We start from the raw sequence: 10,311 nt of genomic DNA, 5'->3' as shown, positions 1-10,311 counted from the left end.
TCTATGGTGCCGCCGCATTTGGAATACTGGGTACAGTTCTGGATGCCTCACCTTAAAAAGGATATTGTTGAGTTGGAAAAGGTTCAGAAAAGGGCAACTAAAATGATCAAAGGGATGGAACAACTCCTCTATGAGGAAAGGCTGCAGCATTTGGGGCTTTTTACTTTAGCAAAAAAGTGAGTAAGAGGTGACATGATAGAAGTGTATAAAATTATGCATGGCATGGAGAAAGTGGACAGAGAAAAGTTTTCTCCCTCTCTAGAACTTGTGGACATTCAATGAAGCTGAATGCTGGAAGATTCAGGAAAGACAAAAGAAAGTACATCTTCACAAAGCACATAATTAAACTATGGAATTTGCTCCCACTAGAGGAAGTGATGGCCAATAACTTAAGAGGGCTTTAAGAGGATTAGACAAATTCATGGAGGATATCAGTGGCTACTAGCCATACTGGCAATGCTCTGTCTCCATAGTTGCAGGCGGTATGTTTCCAAATACCAGTTGCTGGAAACCGCAGGAGGGGAGAGTGGTCTTGCGCTCAGGTCCTGCTTGTGGGCTTCCCATGGGCAACTGGCTGGCCACTGTGAGAATAGGATGCTGGTCTACAAGGGTCATTGGCCTGATCCAGCAGGCTCTTGTTATGTTCTCATGAACTTTACAGGGCATGAGAACACACTGGAATTCATTATTATTTCCTCTGACTTATGCAAAAATATATCCAAAATTAGCTGTAAATGAGAATATTTCTACTTAGTGTTTATAGGACTTCTTCTAGTGCAAGATCCACATTTCAGGGATGAGTCAGAATCATATAGCTGGAATGACCAGAAGCTCATCTTATTTAATCCAATTGACCCAAGACACAATTCTTGATGCACAATCTCTACTTTACATACAATCATACATGCATGCACATAAGCACCTCTTCTGCAGTGTGGGACTCATGCTCCCTCTTGTGATAGAAAACAGAACTGAAGTTGCACTACTTTGTCTTCCAATAGTTCAGAGTAGTTTGACCCACTCCTATGCTTACACAATAGTTCATATGATCAAATCATATGCATTACTTGCATATGCATTTGTTTTTGCTTTATGTATTAAATGTATATCCCGCTCTTCCTCACAAGAGTCCAGTCTCCTGACCCCACTCTCAGCGCTGATACAGTAACTACCACTAACATTTCTACATTGACTGCTGCCATCCACCCCCAACAGCATTGCTGTAACAGAGGCCAAGGCTTTTGTCAAGTATTAATGATTATATAGATTTGGGCTGTGAGCACATTAGTCGTCTATAGCAAATTGTTTCCACAGGCACACCTGAAGGAGGAATGGGTTGATCTGCCAATCAGTTGTGAAATCTCTTTGAAGCACTCTTTTAAAAAAAAAAAACACTCAAGCTGATCCCACAAGTTTTACAATAAAAAAGGTGGGGTTTGAGTAGTGTTGTGTGCCTTTTTCAGAAAAGAGATGGAGGCAAATTAGAACTGGCAGAACAGTAAGTGGCAATTTATATTAAATTATCTCAGGAGCTGCTAGTTAGGTAGCCATATCCCTTGCCGTCAGGAAACTGTTCTCAGGAAACTGTTCTAGACTGTTGCCCAATGCTTGCTCTGGTTAATAAAGATTTCTGGAAGAGGCAGGCCTCATGCCCAAGTGATATGGATCGCTGGGCCCTCATAGTAGTTTTGCTCTCTCTTGCCTTGTTCACTAGCCCTTGGAGCCATTTCAGAGAAGTTCATTATGCCTGATTGTTTTTAATCCGTTCTCAAGTGTTCAGACTTCTTCCTTAACTATGTGTTAGAAAATGCTCTGAGTAGAAAATCCTCCTGAAGTCTTCTTACAGGGTTTACATAGGTAACCTTTTTATTGTCTGGCCAATGCATGCCTTGTCCTGAGTTCAAATCCAGTCCTGGACCTATACTGAATCTTGGTCTCAATCTGAAGTCTTCCTTCTATTCCTAATTCTATGATCCTGTTTTGAGTGGTTCTGCAGTAGTGAGCCAATACTTCATAATCAATAATAGAAACTGCCCCAAAAGTCGCACTAAGATCAATAAGATGCAATGTCCCCTATTTAGTTTCAGATGAAAATGATGTATGCAATGCAGACCTCTATGCAGACAGAACCTGGCTACAATGATGCTTCATTTTAATGATAAATTCATTTACAGTCATAGCGGAGGTCTGGTGGACAAAGAAGACTTGATCTATGGGGTATAAAGGAGTGCTCTTTATAAAAAAAATAAAACAGGTAAATTAAGGACTGAACAGGGTGGTTTATAAAAGATGTTATTGGAGGTCGCTGATTCATAGGGTCACCGTAAGTGGAAATCAACTTGAAGGCACATAACAACAAATCAAGGAAGTCCAGCAATAATGGCTTGCATTCCCTCATGTGAACGTCTACACCAGCCTTTCCCATTGGCAATGCTGGCTGAGGCTGATGGGAGTTGTGGTCCAACAACATCTGGAGGCACACTGGTTGGGAAAGGCTGGTCTACACACCCAAAAAACCCTACTAAATGCAGTGTTGAGACTTAAGAACATAAGAACATAAGAAGAGCCTGCTGGATCAGGCCAGTGACCCATCATCCATGAGAAGGGTGACAACTGCAGACAGTCAAATCACATGCTTTGAGGAACCCAACAATATGAAATGTTGCATTTCTTTTGCCCTCAACTGTTGCACAAAGTAGAACATTGGACTGAGGCATTAAATACATCTGGAGAGCCATATATTCCACACCCGTAGGGTAAAGAATTAAGAACATAAGAAGAGCCTGCTGGATCAGGCCAGTGGCCCATCTAGTCCAGCATCCTGTTCTCACAGTGGCCAACTAGGTGCCTGGGGGAAGCCCGCAAGCAGGACCCGAGTGCAAGAACACTCTCCCCTCCTGAGGCTTCTGGCAACTGGTTTTCAGAAACATACTGCCTCTGAATAGGGTGGCAGAGCACAGTCATCACGGCTAGTAGCCATTGATAGCCCTGTCCTCCATGAATTTGTCTAATCTTCTTTTAAAGCCATCCAAACTGGTGGCCATTACTGTGTCTTGTGGGAGCAAATTCCATAGTTTAACTATGCGCTGAGTAAAGAAGTACTTCCTTTTGTCTGTCCTGAATCTTCCAACATTCAGCTTCTTTCAATGTCCACGAGTTCTAGTATTATGAGGGAGAAAAGATTTTCTCTATCCACTTTCTCAATGCCATGCATAATTTTATACACTTCTATCATGTCTCCTCTGACCCGCCTTTTCTCCAAACTAAAAAGCCCCGAATGCTGCAACCTTCCTTACAAGGAAGTAAGGGAGTTGCTCCATCCCCTTGATCATTCTGGTTGCCCTCTTCTGAACCTTTTCCAACTCTATAATATCCTTTCTGAGATGAAGCGACCAGAACTGTGCACAGTATTCCAAATGCGGTGGCACCATAGATTTATACAGCGGCATTATGATATCGGCTGTTTTATTTTCAATACCTTTCCTAATTATCCCTAGCATGGAATTTGCCTTTTTCACAGCTGCCTACGTGTCCTGTTAGTGCCTGAAAATGCTACAAATTAAGGTTGCAATCCTATAAACACCTGGGAGTAAGTCTAACTGACCTCAATGGGACTTCTAGGAAAACATGCATAGGATTGCACCTATTAATATGTCTGTTAAGTCTTTGAGGCGCCAGAGGACTCCTCGGTGTTGTTGTTTTTCAGTTGTCAGCAAAGCCGGTTCCCAACGTTCTTCGGGAAAAGCTTTTATAAGAGTGGGACTAACGCTACGGCTGTAATTTTATCTATGCTTATTTGAGACTGAAATGTCTAGGTTTTATTTCTGAGTAAACATGCAAAATGGGCCACGCTGTACGTGACTCGACCTTCTCTTCTCAACATCCTCTTCGCGTGGGCGGGGGCACAGCCAAAGGCATTCTCCCGCCTAAGGAGCGGGCGGAGCAAAAGGACGAATGGAGGGCCCTGGAATTTGAGCTCCAACCAGGTAGGAAAAGTACTGGCTGACACGGGAACCACAATCTCGCCAATCAGAAGACAGGATCTAGCACTGAGGCGGGACTATTGGTTGCCTTTTCCAATGATGGTAGGCCAGCATGGTTGACGGACGGGTCACGCTCTATCCCTTGGAGGCGGAGCTTTCCCATTCTTCCCCAGGAGAGGGGGGGAGCATGATTTTTCCCCGTGATTCATTGCGACGAAAGGCGGTACCGCTGCTGCAGGAGCAACACCGCCGACGATGATTCCTCCATCCGGGTCTTGGGTGGCGTTATCTCGGGTAGGTCATTCTGCTGCAGGTACCGGGCGGGCGGAGGAGGAGAGGCAAGAGTTAGGAAACAGCCTTTTCACAGAGGGAGCTAGAGCTGCTTTCGTGTGCGCGGGATGCTCTACGTCCATTGAGATTACTCCCGGTAAGAAGGGGGGAGGGGAGAACTCTGCCTTCCCTCTTGTTCTAGTCGCATATCGTTCCCACTCCTCGTCAATCCCTTGAGCCATCTTCGCTACTTTTCCTCCGTTCCCCCCCCCCGGTTGCCGCCGCGCCTTCCCTGACAAACCTGAGGCTCCAGGAAGCACCGCCCACCTCGCGGCCGCCGATTGGCTGCTGGGACGCACTCTGTTGCTGTTGGCCTAGGGTGCTGCCTGTACGTGGTGCGTCACTTCCCGTAGCATGTTCGTGGTGGGCAAGGGAGAGACCTTGGCTGTGAAAGCGAGAGGGGAGGGGGAGGTGCGCGAGGTGATGCTGTGGCGGGGACTCTGGAGCGAGATGAGGAAAGCCCCGCCCCTCTCCCGAGGCACCCCTCTTTCCCGCCTACAGCCGGCCGAAAACCATCGCTGCTTCCTTCTCGCCCTTTCCTTCTGTTGGCCAGAATGCCGGGCCCGACAGCCGCGGGCAGGAGGAGGTGGTGGAGGAGGAAAGGCTTTTGCAGGCCGGTCACCTCTGTTCCGCGGCGGCCTCTGGCACCCGCTGGCCCAAGTTGTATGGTGGACGGGAGGGAGTGGGTGGGGAGGAGCATGAGGTGGGCCGTTCCTTGGCAAGCGGCTGTCTTACCACGAGGCACACCGCCTGTACTTCCCGCGCGTTCTCTCTTGTATCTGGCATCGCAGGCTGAGGCAAGACTCCTGTGTACGCTGACTTAGGAGCCGGGCCCGCTGAATGCCGCGAAGCTTTCTTGCTAGTAAACAGTCGTAAGGATCGGGCTCTTTCAAGGTCTTCCCTTGAATTTAAATGCCTCTTGGCCCTTCTGAGATTGGTAGAAGGACTGGAGGCTCACCAGCATGTCTTGTGACTGGAAAGCTGAATAACTTTTTTTTAAGTACGTATATGTCTCCGTGGGAAGTTGGGGGAGCTCGGTTGCTTGCCTTTGTAGCACACTTTGCTTCAGTCTCTTGCTCCTTTACCGTTCAAGTCAAGGTATACTAATTGAAAGGCATGAAGGGTAGAACCCTCTGGAATCAGTTTTTCCCCTGCTGCCTTTCCTGCTGACAAGCTGAGAGTTGTTTCATCTTGACACTGCTTGATCTTCAGCTTCTAACCCATAGTGACTGGGGAGTTGTTAGACCTAGATGTCCCAAAGCTTTAGGCTACTGTTACAATATGGGAATAATGTGATTTGTTCCATGTAGTTCTCAATTTCTTGGCTGTGTTTTTTGTTATATTCTATTTGGATACAGACTGGAAGGTTGCAAAGCAATGCATTAGCTTTCCTTGACAACACATGAATTGCATGACATGAAAATATGGTCATATGGACTGATAGGCTGTACTATCTATTTCTTTACAGTTGAGGAAGGAGAAACCTTGGCCTCAGATGTGGTGGCCAGACTTGGCACTGAAGATGATAAAGGGAAAGTACTTGGAAACAGTTTTATGGGTTTTTAAAACCTAGGCAGTAGGTGTTTTGTTAAGCAGTTCGCTAAACTTCTCTAGGTGTCTTGCATGAGAAAGTGGTATTTTATTCTGAAACCATGAGAAAAGATAGAAAGTAAAAGAGAATGCCTCAGGAGAAGGGAAAGAAATTTAAAGAAAATAGACATAACGAAACAACTGCCTTCCGGAATATAATGTGTGGCTATAAGTTGTTATTGACTTGAAGGCACATAACAACAGACAGTTGAAAGCAATTTATTTCTTTAAAATCTGATTTATATTTTATTATTAAAATCAATATTCCTAAACTAGGTACATTTTATCGATGGAGCTTTAAATTAAGCATTAAATAATTTGAAAAGTAGTTGATGTTAGGTCAATTACAATTAAGTTTCTGAATGACATTGATAAACAATACAGAAAAACTACTGACAGACCTTTTGATACTTTGATGCATTTTGTAGTGCAGTCTTCCCCCAACATTATGGCCTTCATACAGCTCCCATCATCCCTGACCAATGGTTGTGCTGATTGGGGCTGATGGGAGTGGGAGTAAAAAAAAAAAAATCTTGGAGGGCATCAGGCTGGGGAAGGCTTCTGCAGGGCTATACTGCAGCAAAACTAGTATCGTGGTAAGAGATCAATATTTCTATGTAAAAATAAACAAACTGGCCGTGTTGCTGTAGGTGTTCGCTCAGTTCTAGAAAAGCTTTCAAAACTGAATGCAGATAATGGTGTGTATGATGGTTGTTTTGAAACAGTTCCATCTCTGATTAAGCAGGTTTGGAACTGACAACCTGGACAAGAGACTGTGGAGAAAAAATAGTTGGTATACTAGTTTTCACCATAGTAGTTGGGTTGTTCAATTATGTACATTTCAGGAAATGCTGAACTAGCGCTAAATAGGGTAAAACTTTACAAGGCACACTAGGGTCCAAATGGTTGCCTTCGATTTTAACTAGAGTGGATTAATATGAGTTGGGTTTAATCCAGACCCATGGGTGTTACCTGTGCTGGATTGGACCCACCCACCTGTTTTTCCCCTACCCTCACAGCCTTGCTTTTCCTCACATGATGGGCTGGTGCACCGCTATTATATTTTCTGAAGTGATACATCAGACCACTTTAGGAAATCCAAAATGGTAGGTGTCTCATAGCCATTGTAGATTGTGGCACTGCTGCCAATAAGCCTGTCTGGGGTGAGGGAGAACAGACAGTGTCTCCAGGGCTATTGTGCTTCCCCCATCCTGTCCCCCTGGGCATGTATAGGGAGTTGGAGGGCTTGGGTTCAGCAGATCAGGGCCTTCTCTCATCTGCCCTGTGGCTGTTTCAGAAGCTGTCACAACCTTCTGCAGCAGATTCTCAGGGAGAAAGAGGAATAGTCAGATGCCATCTTGCCTCTTCATCTTTCAGTGGGAGCATCCCATGAGCAGAGTTCCACTCATGGGAATTTGGGCTACAAGCCATCACTAATAAAACTACCAAATAAGACCAGCAGCTTCCTTATTCTTAGTAGTAGAAAGTAAACCAAACTGTCTTCTTTCTTGATTTGTGTTGGTGTCGCTTAGATCCAAGTAGCAGTTAGGCAATACTGTCCCAGATTTTTCTAATAACTCATCCCTGAGTACCATAAAACAGTTTTTCCCAAAGCCCTCCTTATTCTTATGTAACGAAGAGCTTTGCTGGTCAATTAGGAAATGTTCTAATATTAAAAAGGCATTTACATTGTGGAGGTTTTTGGCTTTTTCCAATAAAGGAGCAATAATGCCCTTGAGTTCCAAACACACAGGGAGTCCCACTGGTTTCAGTGGACAGGTTTGGGATTGCAACCATAGTATTTCAAAGAACTCATCATCACATTTAAGATTTTTCATCCCCTATCTGACTCCCCACCTATTCATTTCTTGCTGCATGTTATCTGTGTTACCTCTTCCAGGTGCAGAAAAACCTTCTTGTATTTTATTATATGTCCAAAACTCACTGGGATTATCAGCAATCAAATGTAAATGTTCCACATTTCCCAAATTTTGACATTTAGTATAACAAATATAAGTCTTGTAAAGGCAGTTGTGATTCCCAAACTGTACTTTACTTTAGAATAAGCTGGAGGATTGGTTTCCTGCACCGCTAGTGTATCACAAGTATAAATCTTGCTTTTCATACTGTTGAAATAGCAATGACATGTTTATGTTTAAGTGGAAGGGGTTTTCATTAAGTTTTCTTCTTTCAGATTTGAGCAGGATGAAGATACTGTATTGCTGTTCCTTTCTTTGAACATTTGCAGTCAACTGAATCTTGCCATCCAGAGAAGTGCCTAAGGTTTAACCATATTTCTATCTAGCAGTTATATGCAGAGAAAAGACTTAGTCTTTAAATAGCCTGATGTATAAGAATCATTCAATTAAACTTGTTCTTTTAAAAATATAATCAGCATATCTTAAGTGAAGATACCTGCACTGTGGGATGAGGTAGTAGGTTGTATAGTTTTTAGGGTCATACCCACCACTGGGAGATAACTATACAGTCTACTGTCTTTCCTAAAGAGGCAGACAATCATCAGTGACATCTGTATGGTTTTATTACTAGCTATATGGTTACAGTTGGAAGGCTTTTGTTAGACTTCATATGAACTATATTGATCCTTTGCCAGGCATACTAGACATGAAAGTGTGGACTCAGAGGGTTGGATCCTGATAACCATGAAAGGAAGGGAGCTCCTCTGTCAACTTTTCTCCTATTTTCCCTTCCCCCAGACAGCTGACCCCATCATTAGGCAGAGTGAGGCATCCACAGGAGAGGCAGGTGCAGAGGAGCAGCCCCCCATCATTCCTCCTGAGTCCCCTAAGCTAGTCTGCTGCCCCAGATGCAGGGGGATGTTGTCTCATCACCAGTATTAAAGTAAGAGTCACCTGCCAATCCAGTTGGATTTTTATATGGAATGAAATGGCATTATCTTGACATTTATCTCAGGCAGCAAAATGGGTTGGGCTGGCCTTGCCCCCAACAGCCCCTGCTACCGATTCAACACTGTTGAGGATCCCCTTAATCTCCAGAAAGGCTTTTTGTGAAGCACAGGTGAGGTGAGATGGAGATGTCCCCATCTGCAAGTGAGTCTCAGGATCCAATCCAAAGGCAGGTAGACTCGGAGCAAATTAACTGGAAGTAGAACTCCCATCTAAATTTCTCTTATCAGGTTGAGGTAGTAGATTGTATAGTTGTAGGGCAGTTATTTTGCCCTCTTTGGGAGATAACTATACAATCTATTGCCTTCCCTGAGGAGTAAAATTTCTGCAGTATTTTTGCTGAGTTTACCAGCAACCTTGGTTGAATCTCTTTTATACCATAAAGGCTATGGTTTGCATAGAAGTACTGTAATTAAATTCTTTATTTTTTTTGCTTTAAATTGATATGTCAGCCTGAAAAAAAGGCTAGGTGGACTATTCAGTGCTGATATCTATTCTATTCCTCTGACACTTGAAACATTGAAGAAAATTGATCTACTGTTCCATGCAGAAAGCTGTCTCATTGGTGCAGTCTCACATCTTTAACTAGTTAGTACATGTGTGAACTACAAACACGGCTGTAAATATCATTCCAGTTAATCTTACTGCACGAGACAGATTTATATATTGCTTCATGATCATTTCAGGTATCTGCGTCTTGCCACTTGGCTTGAGCTGAGTTGGATTTTTAAAAAAATTGTTTTTAGGTTGCAGTGGGAGGATGTTAAGTGTGCATACTGTTCATAACAATGATTTAACAGTGAATGGCTTTGCTGTAAACTAGTTTCACACATAGTAAATGAACACATGCATTTTTTATACTATATCTGATGTTTAGTTGAGCTTTTATGACAGCTAATTGTTCTTTTTTTTCCTTTTTGAAGGATTGCAGAACAAGCAGCGGGTTCCTAGGAAGAGGTAGTAGGTTGCATAGTTTTAGGGCAGTGGTTTTGCCCACAAGGAGTTAACTATACAACCTGCTGCCTTTCTTAGGGCTTTAATATTACAACAGGATAATATTGGCTCAGTTTTAAATCTTCCTCCATGAGGCTATGGTGTAAAGTTTGGAAGACACTAGAAAAGCTTTGTTAACTGAGTAAGCCAAACAATGTGGGGAAGCCTTAAAATATCTTGTAGCCAACAGAATGTATCCTTTGCTGTGATACAAAGTATGCTATCCAACTAGGTAGAAAAAGAGGGTGGTAATAGCTTGAAGCCTGTTTCAAGACTAGGGCAAAGAACTGTTATATGTTTATGATATATATGATAAAGCAAACCAAGCTGGCCAATAAACTGTTTCATAGTATGTTATGTTTCCTGTCTTATGTTGCCTTGTTCCAACACCCTAATAAAGCTAGAAAATACAGATTTAATGAACAAAGAAACTACCTTTTCAATGATTTTTTTCTACAAATTTACAGTGATATTTACAAAAATGGTAA

The 10,311-nt window shown here is 43.2% G+C and overlaps 1 long non-coding RNA gene across 1 annotated transcript; it reads left to right on the top strand.

The window, feature by feature from the left end:
• The first annotated feature begins 4,161 nt into the window (after nt 1-4,161).
• On the top strand, nt 4,162-10,248 carry LOC133380599 (uncharacterized). The gene is made up of 3 exons (XR_009761477.1): nt 4,162-4,277; nt 5,782-5,889; nt 8,098-10,248. It is a non-coding gene; the product is annotated as an uncharacterized LOC133380599 (long non-coding RNA).
• Nucleotides 10,249-10,311: the final 63 nt, after the last annotated feature.

The sequence above is a fragment of the Rhineura floridana genome, chromosome 3, assembly GCF_030035675.1.
Source record: "Rhineura floridana isolate rRhiFlo1 chromosome 3, rRhiFlo1.hap2, whole genome shotgun sequence".
NCBI classification, from domain to species: Eukaryota; Metazoa; Chordata; class Lepidosauria; order Squamata; family Rhineuridae; genus Rhineura; species Rhineura floridana.
This window is presented reverse-complemented; position numbering and strand designations above follow the sequence as displayed.